Here is an 11,898-nt window from a genome sequence, read left to right as displayed (position 1 = left end):
GGACTTTCCCTTTCTATACCTAAATGTGCAGCAATGATCTTTACACATAAACGGACCTTTGATAAAAGCCCTATTAACTTTGACACCTATAGCATTCCCTTGGTTTCACAACACTTATATTTAGGAATATATATCGATCAAAAACTTACATGGCAACCTCATATACGACACCTGATTAGGAAATCTGATCGTTATATTACCATTTTACGAACGGTAACGAAACGTGCATCGGGTGCTGACCCTTTGTCAGCACTACAGCTATATCATGCAACCATTCGATCCATACTTGATTATAGCGCCCATATTATTGATTTAACCTCTAAACATAGTTTATTAGCGTTGGATCGTCTCCAATTTTCAGCACTACGTATCAGTGTGGGTGCCCTCCGCACAACACCAACTAACGCTTTATTAGTCGAAACTACGGAAGAACCACTGTACATCCGCAGGATAAAACTTTCCACAAAATTCCTACTTAAACATATTAGTAGAACGAACTCCTTTCTTGTCCCTAAATTACAATTATTATATGAATATTATCAACAGCGTCCTCCTCCCAATCATCGGTATCCTGCCATATATATGGCTTATGCTGAAATCCACCATCTTACTGAGACTATATTTCGTACACCACGTATTAATACGTATTCATACCACTATGATATTCAAACATTCCGTCCTTCTATTATCATTGCCCCTTCTGATGCATCAATCCAATCTATGTCTGCACCTTATCCCCCATTCAATGCTCATAAGAAATTTAAACGTCCCATAACTACACCAGATTACCACCTATTTACCGATGGGTCAAAATCCAATACTGGAGTCGGAGCAGCATTTTACGACCCCCAACTACTCATTAGCTTTAAATATCCGTTACCTAATAATTTAACTATTTTTACAGCAGAATTATATGCCATATACCAAGCCCTTGTATATGCTCAACAGTTGCAATCCAAAAAAATAAATATATTTAGCGATTCCCAAAGTGTTTTACAAGCCCTGCATTCACTCGCCCCTCATACAAATACATATGTCTACGAAGTCAAGTCTCTGCTATTTCGACTTCAAACATCCGGTTTTGTTATAACGCTAATATGGATTAAAGGGCATAATCGGCACGTAGGCAACGATATGGCCGATTTAGCAGCGAAAGACGCCAGTGCAGATACCGCGAATATATTACAAATTAAAATTCCGATTCCCGACTTCTTTCCACATATCAAAACTGCAGCTCAACACACATGGTGCACACAATGGCGATTATCTGCTCGTACGAAAGGTCAATATTACTATCAACTTCAACCGAATATTCCCACACTGTCGTGGTTTGCAAATGGTACGTATACACGACGACACATTACTAACATCATCCGATTACGTTTTAATCATGCCTTAACCCCAGTATATTTAACTCGATTTCACATTACGAATGACCCAACTTGTTCCTGTGGAGAATCTGAGGGTGATAGTGACCACCTGTTTTTTCATTGCCCCCAATATGCACATCACCAGACCATTTTAATGCAGAAATTACTCAAAGTTCAAGTACCTTTCCCTACACGCCTTTCCGTTTTGTTGCACCAACCTTCGCCTACGATCATTACTATTTTAAACGAGTACCTTGATAACACTCACATCAAATTGTAATTATGATTTCGTTTTGCAATTGTTTTTGCTCCGATATGTTTGTGAGGTGGCACTTCGCAATGTCCCTGGTGAGTAGATATTTTCTCAAAGTTCTTATTACTTTCCGATCTTGTACAGTGTAACACGTTACTCCTATACCAGCTTACAAAGTTCTTTGTGTCCTTGCTCAGTACCGAATGTAATACCTCCATGAACCTCCTCATACCCGATATAAATTTTCTTCTATTTACGCGTGACCATGCTAAAATCGGGCATTAGTGCTGTAAACGTGTGTTTTTGTGATATAAGTGTAATATATTAATGATCTTGTGACTGGGAAAGAGTCTTTTGAGTCCCAAATAAATATCCGCAAGACAAGACAAGACAAGACAAGATAAAGTGTTTATTAGTCACCATAACTGTTTCTGAGTGTTCGGAAGTGTTTCATTTATGAAGTATTGGAACTGGGTGTTAGTTAAATACAGAGCCCAACCAAATATCAAGAAGAAAGAAGAAGAATGTGCGATAATCGTACCTTATGGAGGGTACTGTGCCGGTACTGTGTAAAAAAGTAACAAATCTAACGTAGGTGAATGCCAATTGTGTAAATCTGCATATTATAATGCATCCTGATCTGTCCCCTCATTTACACACTGAAGAATGTAATACCTTGATAAAGAAGTTAAAAGAATGTCATAGCGTGGTAAATAATAGAAATGTAATTTGGGCTTCTATAATCAGTTTGTTATACCGTACTTTTTCAGTATTATCTTTACAAATTTCCTTGCAGCATACACTTGGGAAATTTATTGGATATTGCAACGAAATCGACAGCGAGCTCGTCAAATGTCTTCGCAAAGAGGTATGGTAAAGATTATAATATATTCTATAGTAAGAGTAATAAAGTAATAGAGAGTATTAGTAAATAGTGGGATGGTTTGGGGGGGGGGGGGGGAAATTGTAGAGACAGGATCAGAATTCAAGACAGGTGTCTGTGAGAAATCGGTACGAGTCACTCCAGGTAGAACAACCGAGGGAAGATGAGGAACAGGGAACTGTTGCTGAGAAGTGTGGAAGTAGGAGAAAGGGAAGAGGTAGGAAAGGGAAATGTGGAGTAGTGGATAGGAAAAGACAGGTGGGACAGGTGGATGGAGAAAAGGGAGGAGGAAGTAGCTTCTGCAGCTGTCAGGAAAGATAGGACTGATCATGAGGGGAGGGGATCAAATGAGGTGGGTAGGGTTGAGGCTCTGGTCATGGGGGATTCCAATGTTAGACATGTCGGGAAAGGGTACCAGGGTAGAGTGTTATCCAGGAATTAGGTTAAGCCAGATGTTGAGGAAAGTAGAAGAGAAGGAGGAGGGAAAGGAGAAGGTGGTAGTGTTTCACGTTGGTACTAACAACGTAAGACAAGCAGGTATAAGTACCAACGTAGTTGGGGATGTGTGGGACGTGGTAAATGCAGCAAGGGTGAAGTTTAAGGAAGCGGAGATTGTTATCAGTGGAATACTGTGTAGGAGGGATACTGACTGGAAGGTGATTGGAGATTTAAATGAGACTATGGAGTGGGTATGTGGGAAACTGGGAGTGAGATTTCTAGATACTAATGGGTTGGCAGGAGATAGGGATCTCCGCTCAGATGACCTTCACTTAAACTGCAGTGGTACATGTAAGTTAGGAAATTTGTTTAGAAGGGTTATAGGGAGATATATTCAGGGAAACAGGGTGACCTAGGGAGCGGTGTTAAGAAAGGAATATAATTAAGTAATTTAATAGATATAAACTTACCAGATATTGTAATAGGAGTTGAATCATGGCTGAGAAATGATATAATGGATGCAGACATTTTCTCACGGAATTGGAGGGTGTATTGTAGAGATAGGATAGGAATGGTAGGAGGGGGAGTATTCATTCTGGTGAAAGAAGAATTTGTAAGCTACGAAAAAGTTAAATATGACAAACATGAAATTCTAGGGGTAAGGCTCATCTCTAAAGATAATAGGCAAGTTGATGTCTTTGGAGTGTACAGACCAGGAAAGGATAGCGCAGATGCTGATTCAGAATTATTTGATAAGATAATCAGCTATGTGGGAAACGATAAGGAAAGGAATGTGATTGTAGCGGGTGATCTCAATTTACCAAATGTCAATTGGGAAGGTAATGCGAACAACAGGAAGCATGACCAACAAATGGCAAATAAGTTAATATGGGAGGGCACCTGATTCAGAAAGCGATGGAACCAACTAGCGGGAAGAATATCGTCGTTGCCGGGACAAAACCTCCAATGTGAAAATATTTTTGGAGTTATACTGACCCGCAGCACATACATTATGAAGAGCGAGAATGCCTTGACTATATGCACACAATATTGCACCTTAGATGACAGAACCTTACCGGCCAAAGTTCTAAGCTAAAATATTTCACATAGGAGGTTTCGTCCCGGCAGCGACGATATTCTGGAAGTGGTGCTTGGTAAAACCAGATGAGCTCTATAGAGAAACCGAAGTAATAGATGGTATTAGTGATCACGAAGCTGTTTTTGTGGTAATTAAAAATAAATGTGAAAGAAAGGAGGATATTAAAATTAGGATTATTAGGCAGTACCATATGGCTGATAAAACAGGCATGAGGGAGTTTTAATAAGTATGATCGGTGGAAAACAGTAAATAAAAATGTAAACAGACTCTGGGATGGGTTTAAAGCAATTGTTGAGGAATGTGAAAATAGGTTTGTACCTTTAAAGGTGGTAAGGAATGGTAAAGATTAACTATATTATAACAGAGAAGTAAAGAGACTAAGAAGAAGGTGCAGGTTGGAAAGAAATAGAGTTAGAAATGGCTGTAGAAGTAAGGAGAAATTGAAGGAACTTACTAGGAAATTGAATCTAGCAAAGAAGTCAGCTAAGGATAACATGATGGCAAGCATAATTGGCGGCTATACCAATTTTAGTGAAAAATGGAAGAGTATGTAGGCTATAGGTACTTTAAGGCAGAAACAGGTTCTAAGAAGGACATTCCAGGATTCATTAATGAACAAGGGGAGTGTGTATGTGAGGATCTTCAAAAGGCAGAAATATTCAGTCAGCAGTATGTAAAGATTGTTGGTTACAAGGATAATGTCCAGATAGAGGAGGTGACTAAAGAAGTATTAAAATTTACCTATGACTGCAATGACATTTACAGTAAGATACAAAACTTGAAAACTAGAAAAGCAGCTGGAATTGATAAGGTTTCGGGGGATATTCTAAAGACAATGGGTCGGGATATAGTACATTATCTGAAGTACTTGTTTGATTATTGTTTGCATGAAGTAACTTTACCAAATGAATGGAGAGTTGCTATAGTAGCCCCTGTGTATAAAGGAAAGGGTGATAGACATAAAGCTGAAAATTACAGGCCAGTCAGTTTGACATGCATTGCATGTAAGCTTTGGGAAAGCATTCTTTCTGATTATATGACATGTTTGCAAAATTAATAACTGGTTTGATAGAAGGCAGTTTGGGTTTAGGAAAGGTTATTCCACTGAAGTCCAACCTGTAGGATTCCAGCATGATATAGCTGACATCCTGGATTCCGGAGGTCAATTTTACTGTATCGTGATTGACCTGTCTAAGGCATTTGATAGGGTAGATCATGGGAGACTGCTAGCAAAAATGAGTGCAGTTGGACTTGACAAAAGAGCGACTGAATGAGTGGCTCTGTTTCTAGAAAATATAACTCAGAGAATTAGAGTAGGTGAAGCTTTATCTGTCCTTGTAATAATTAAGAGGGGAATTCCTCAAGGCAGTATTATTGGACCTTCATGTTTTCTTATATATATCAATGATATGTGTAAAGAGTGGAATCAGAGATAAGGCTTTTTGCAGATGATGTTATTCTGTACAGAGTTATAAATAAGTTACAAAATTGTGAGCAACTACAAAATGACATCGATGATGTACAAAATTGTGAGCAACTACAAAATGACATCGATGATGTGAGATAGACAGTAGGCAATGGTATGATGATAAACGGGGATAAAAGTCAGGTTGTGAGTCTCACAAATAGAAAAAGTTCTCTCAGTTTTAACTACTGCGTTGATGGGGTGAAAGTTCCTTTTGGGGATCATTGTAAGTATCTAGGTCTTAATATAAAGAAAAATGGTTATGAGGGTATTTAGGGGTTGTAGTAAGGATGTAAAAGAGATCATATTTGTCTCTGGTGAGACCCTAACTAGAGTATGGTTCTAGTGTGTGGGACCCTCACCTGGATTACTTGATTCAGGAACTGGAAAAAATGCAAAGAAAAGCAGCTCGATTTGTTGTGGGCGATTTCCGACAAAAGAGCAGAGTTACAAAAATGTTGCAAAGCTTGGGCTGGGAAGACTTGGGAGAAAGGAAACGAGCTGCTCGACTAAGTGGTATGTGATATAGATGTTGATTCCCATAGGGAATCTGAAATATTTGTCCTGAATGAGCAAATTTATAATACCAATATAAATGGTCCGTTATTGGACATTATAAATTTTCCAGCTAGCTCATTCTTGGTTGCCAGCGTTTCGCCCTCGTGTGCTAGGGTGGGCTCGTCAGTTGGTACCTAGCACACCTACCAATACGCTGGCCAGTGCATACCGTGGAGGCCACTGCGTAGGCTAACTGGAGCCACCGGCAGTGCCAATGCACTAAGAGACTTTGTCTCATCACTAAAAATTGATGCCTGCTTGGCCATCAGATGATATAGATGTTGATTCCCATAGGGAATCTGAAATATTTGTCCTGAATGAGCAAATTTATAATACCAATATAAATGGTCCGTTATTGGACATTATAAATTTTCCAGCTAGCTCATTCTTGGTTGCCAGCGTTTCGCCCTCGTGTGCTAGGGTGGGCTCGTCAGTTGGTACCTAGCACACCTACCAATACGCTGGCCAGTGCATATCGTGGAGGCCACTGCGTAGGCTAACTGGAGCCACCGGCAGTGCCAATGCACTAAGAGACTTTGTCTCATCACTAAAAATTGATGCCTGATTTTATATATTCTAGCTGGCAACCAAGAATGAGCTAGCTGGAAAATTTATAATGTCCAATAACGGACCATTTATATTGGTATTATAAATTTGCTCATTCAGGACAAATATTTCAGATTCCCTATGGGAATCAACATCTATATCATCTGATGGCCAAGCAGGCATCAATTTTTAGTGATGAGACAAAGTCTCTTAGTGCATTGGCACTGCCGGTGGCTCCAGTTAGCCTACGCAGTGGCCTCCACGGTATGCACTGGCCAGCGTATTGGTAGGTGTGCTAGGTACCAACTGACGAGCCCACCCTAGCACACGAGGGCGAAACGCTGGCAACCAAGAATGAGCTAGCTGGAAAATTTATAATGTCCAATAACGGACCATTTATATTGGTATTATAAATTTGCTCATTCAGGACAAATATTTCAGATTCCCTATGGGAATCAACATCTATATCATCTGATGGCCAAGCAGGCATCAATTTTTAGTGATGAGACAAAGTCTCTTAGTGCATTGGCACTGCCGGTGGCTCCAGTTAGCCTACGCAGTGGCCTCCACGGTATGCACTGGCCAGCGTATTGGTAGGTGTGCTAGGTACCAACTGACGAGCCCACCCTAGCACACGAGGGCGAAACGCTGGCAACCAAGAATGAGCTAGCTGGAAAATTTATAATGTCCAATAACGGACCATTTATATTGGTATTAAGTGGTATGTTCCGAGCTGTCAGTGGAGAGATGGCATGGGAGGACATCAGTAGACAAATAAGTTTGAGTGGTGTCTTTAAAAGTAGGAAAGATCACAATATGAAGATAAAGTTGGAATTCAAGGGGACAAACTGCGGCAAATATTCGTTTATAGGAATGGGAGTTAAGGATTGGAATAACTTACCAAGGGAAATGTTCAATAAATTTCTTTGAAATCATTTAAGAAAAGGCAAGGAAAACAACAAATAGGGAATCTGCCACCTGGGCGACTTCCCCTAAATGCAGATCAGTAGTGACTGAGTGATTTGAAGAGTGCACATTATTCAAAGCTAATTGTGAATTGATGTCTCGCATGTTCTTGTAGGCATTGGGAAATTGTTTATGCGTTCAATATCCTGCACATGTGTACTATATGAGTCATCATCATCATCATTCCGTGTCCGGTCAGCATTTCCAAAATGTAGCAACTCCGATGGCCTTGTTGTTCGCCTCGATTAGGTCCTGTGTAGTGCAGGGATGTTCTAGTAGGGGACAAATGAGCAGGTGGTTCGGATCTTGTGTTACACCACACTCGCAGGATGCGTCTCCATCAGCTGGAAGTATGGCCCATTTTTGCATGTTGGTCTTGCAAAGAGGTACGCCCACCCTAAGACGATTAAGTGATCTCCAAATAGGGTAGGGCAGGTCATTTCCTGGAGCTAGCTCTTCCTTTGCAGGAGTATCAGACGGCAGCATGCTCTTCCACCTGGTGATGCGGTTATACTCAGGTGTTCCTACCAGTGGTTGAGTCCTGGTGATGAAGCTCTTTCTCGACTTCAGTCGACAGACTACAGCCTGGTGATCATGCAGTGGGTGGCGAGAATCATTAGTCTGCTTTGTCCTCTCTGCATCAGCAGCAACAGCCCTTCTGATAGCGGGGGGAGCTATTCCAACAATCGGGTAGAGTTTGTCAACTGGGGTTGGCTTCAGACATCCCGACAAGATACGTACGGTCTCGTTGATTGCAATGTCAACCTCTTTGGTGTGAGTGGATGCACTCCACACAGGTGAAGCGTACTCTGCAGCGGACACACACAAAGCAAGAGCAGAGGTTCTCATTTCGGTGATCAGTATTGTGGTAATTATTGTTTTAAGAGGCAGTGGTTATCAGCACCTTGCCACTCGCTTGTTGGATGAGTACAAAATGCCTACTTTACCCCACTGGAATTTTCTTTTCTGTGTTCTAAGGTATATATTTTATATATATTTAATAAGGTTTAAGGTGTTATGTAATGGAATTATTTACTTACCATTCAACTGTGAAGTAAGTAAATAAATTTATGTTGATGTTAATTCAAAATACGAGTTGTATGTTACGTACAAACTGGTAACCCAAATAGTGGAGAAGGAGAAGATGAATTTCCTTTCTTGTTTTTCAATTTCTTTGCTAGGGCAGGTGTTAGATCTCCCCAGATTATTTGATGTAACTTGGTTCCCCTGTCCCTGTGTGTAAAGAGAAGGCTTTAAGACAAACACAAATATTCACTCCCTGAGCCAGAGAAATTTACCATACGCTGTTAAAATCCTCAACCTGGCTGGGAGTCAGACCCAGGGCCCTCTGAATCAACGACCAGTATGCTGACAATAATAATAATAATAATAATAATAATAATAATAGTATTAATGGTGTATGGCCTCCGAAGAGGCGTGCCCTGATGCAGGTCTTTTTATTAGTAGACGGCCTATAGGTAACCTGCATGTCTGTGAGGATGGGACCCTATTTAAGATGATTTTTTATGATGAAGACACTGGGCGAGTTGGCCGTGCGGTTAGAGGCGCGCAGCTGTCAGCTTGCATCTGGGAGATAGTGGGTTTGAGTCCCACTGTCGGCAGCTCTTAAGATGGTTTTCCGTGGTTTCCCATTTTCACACCAGGCAAATGCTGGGGCTGTACCATAACTAAGGCCACAGCTGCTTCCTTCCAGTTCCTAGGCCTTTCCTATCCCGTCATCGACATAAAACCTATCTGTGTCGGTGCGACGTAAAGCCACTAGCAAAAAAAAAAAAAAAAAATGATGAAGGCGGTACACAAACGCAGCCCCCGAGCCAGACGAATTAACCATTAAGGTTAAAATTCCCAACCCAGCCAAGAATTGAATCCGAGAACCCCTGGACCAAAGGCCAGAGCGCTAAACATTTAGCCATGGAGCCAAACAGAAATGACTATGATACATTAAAATAATACATAAAACATATGTATGTAGCAGGTGTAGCAAATATTTTGTGTACAGTGTTTGAAAGTAATAAACCCTATTATATACAATATGCAGTACATACCTTCACTCAATTTTTTATTTCAGTACAGTATATTTCCATATTGAAGCTTCCGTGGCTCAGGTGGAAGCGCTCCGGCGTCTCACTACTGGATACCGTGGTTCAAATCCCGGTCACTCCATGTGAGATTTGTGCTGGACAATGCAGAGGCGGGATAGTTTTTTCTCCAGGTACTCCGGTTTTCCCTGTCGTCTTTCATTCCAACAACACTCCACTATCATTTCATTACATCTGTCAGTCATTAATCATTGCCCAGAGGAGTGCGACAGTCCTCGGCAGCCAGCACAATTTCTATCCTCGCCGCAAGTTCCGGTCATTGACTGGAAAACAGGTTGTAGGTTTTCATTTTTATATTTCTTTATTATTATTTCAGTATGTCATCTGAAATTAGTACTTTCAGCTTTATAGGCCTAACAACTTTTCCAGCAGAAGGAAAGACCAAACTGTAATATATCTACAGAAACCCAGTTATTATTTATTGACAAATGTCATTCATCTAGCTCAGCCGTCTAGAAGGTTAAACCTTCTCTCTGGCACTGATATCTAGAATGTGTTTAAATGAATTTTTTTGTGATGTTTATGGACTGTTGAACCAATGAGCGCAAACATTACATTTTTGTCGATCATTATTTCCCATTAGTGCTAAATGACATAAGCTTCTACCCTTCCTACGTCTACAGATTTCCTGAGAGACTGTCCAACCTTCTAATGTTTCTAATGTGGTAGTACTTCTTTCAACATAAGAATGAAATAACAATAAACAAGTCAAGCAGTGCTGGCTGGGAATTTCAGTTTTGTCTGCATGGCAGTGCCTCAGCTACTAGTCACCAGCCATTCACATGTTACCCCCTATGGTTGGTGGTGGTAGAATAAGACCCACAGTATCCCCTGCCTGTTGTAAGAGGCAAGTAATAGGGCCCCAGGGGCTTTTAACTAGGGAGCAAGGGTTGGCGACCATGAGGCCCTTAGCAGAGTCCTAGCATCGCTTCCACTTACTTGTGTCAGGTTACTCACTTTCATATTTCTTATCCAACCTCGCTTTGTCAACTCTTGTTCTTTTCTGACCCCAACATTGCAAAGCCTAACGAGCTTTCATTTTCACACAAATCATGGCCCTTCCCTTTCTTTTGCCAATACCTTAATTCTTCAAAGTGCTGACTTTTTCCATTTTCCCTCGAATCAGTGTTAAAGAGAGGATGGATACCCAGTTGTAAACAAACAATAATCACCACCACCACCACCACCACCACCACCACCACCACCACCACCACCACCATTCTTCTGAGCACCAAACTGTTGTTTCAACTTAGATAGCTTGGAGCACTAGTAGTAGATGTTCCCTGTTTTAGCACTGAGTGTCCAGTGTATATTTCCATTTATTTAGGAACAGCTTCCTGTATTTATAGGCTGCCATTAAAACAAGGTGAAGCATATCAAATTTTATTTATATAGTTCTACGAAGGTTGGAACTTAAATAGTGGCAACTATTTATTTACAACAGATACAAAAGAGTTACATGTTAGCAACCTTTACTCTCCTTCAATGTAGTAGCCAGCGTTGTGTATAACCAGTTACCAGCAATGTGGAAATCGTAGTATACCTTTAGCAGAGCCTTTTCTGTTGATGGTGCAAATGGAGCGGGCTACTGCCTGTCGAATCTCTGCAACAGTTCTGAAGCGAATGCCACGAAGTGGTTCCTTCATTTTCAGAATCAAATGGAAGTCACAAGGATGTTGGGGAGTATGGTGGATGGTACAGTACTTCCCACTCCCATTGACCGAACAAATCAGCCACAGCTTGCGCTGTATTCGCCCGAGGATTGTCATGCAAAATGGTGGGTGGATTCTGCAGAAAGTGTTGCCGCTTCTTTCTCAAAGCTGGTTGCAGGTGGTCCTCCAAAAGCAAACAGTAATACTGTGTTTTGACGGTCTGCCGTGGAGGAATGTAATGCATTAGGATAACACCATCACAGTCGTACACGGGGATCACGATAACTTTTACCGTACTGCGGCTTTGATGAACTTTTGGCTTTCATGGTGACCCATAATGACGTCATTTATTCGATTGGCGTTTCAGTTTTGGTTCATACAATTTGGCCAATGTCTCATCCAGGGTTATGAGACGGCATAAAAAAGTCTCTCCTTCACGCTCATAGTGCCCCAAGTGTGTCTTAGTAGCGTCGTAACACAACCATTTGTGCATTTCCGTCAAATGATGCGGAACCCATCGTGATGCAATTTTTCGCATGCCCAGGCAT

General features: G+C 41.1%; 1 protein-coding gene across 2 annotated transcripts in view; it reads left to right on the top strand.

Moving 5' to 3' along the window:
• The first annotated feature begins 2,089 nt into the window (after nucleotides 1-2,089).
• Nucleotides 2,090-11,898, top strand: part of LOC136866083 (protein Abitram) — a 40,916-nt gene continuing 31,107 nt past the window's right edge. The window contains exons 1-2 of one of the 2 annotated variants that reach the window (XM_067142744.2): nucleotides 2,124-2,214; nucleotides 2,420-2,491. The gene's annotated coding sequence lies outside the window, so the exon portion shown is untranslated. Of the gene's footprint in view, nucleotides 2,215-2,419; nucleotides 2,492-11,898 lie in introns of both variants that reach the window. The other variant, XM_067142745.2, reaches the window with a different exon arrangement.

The sequence above is a fragment of the Anabrus simplex genome, chromosome 3 (assembly GCF_040414725.1).
Source record: "Anabrus simplex isolate iqAnaSimp1 chromosome 3, ASM4041472v1, whole genome shotgun sequence".
Taxonomy (NCBI): Eukaryota; Metazoa; Arthropoda; class Insecta; order Orthoptera; family Tettigoniidae; genus Anabrus; species Anabrus simplex.
This window is presented reverse-complemented; position numbering and strand designations above follow the sequence as displayed.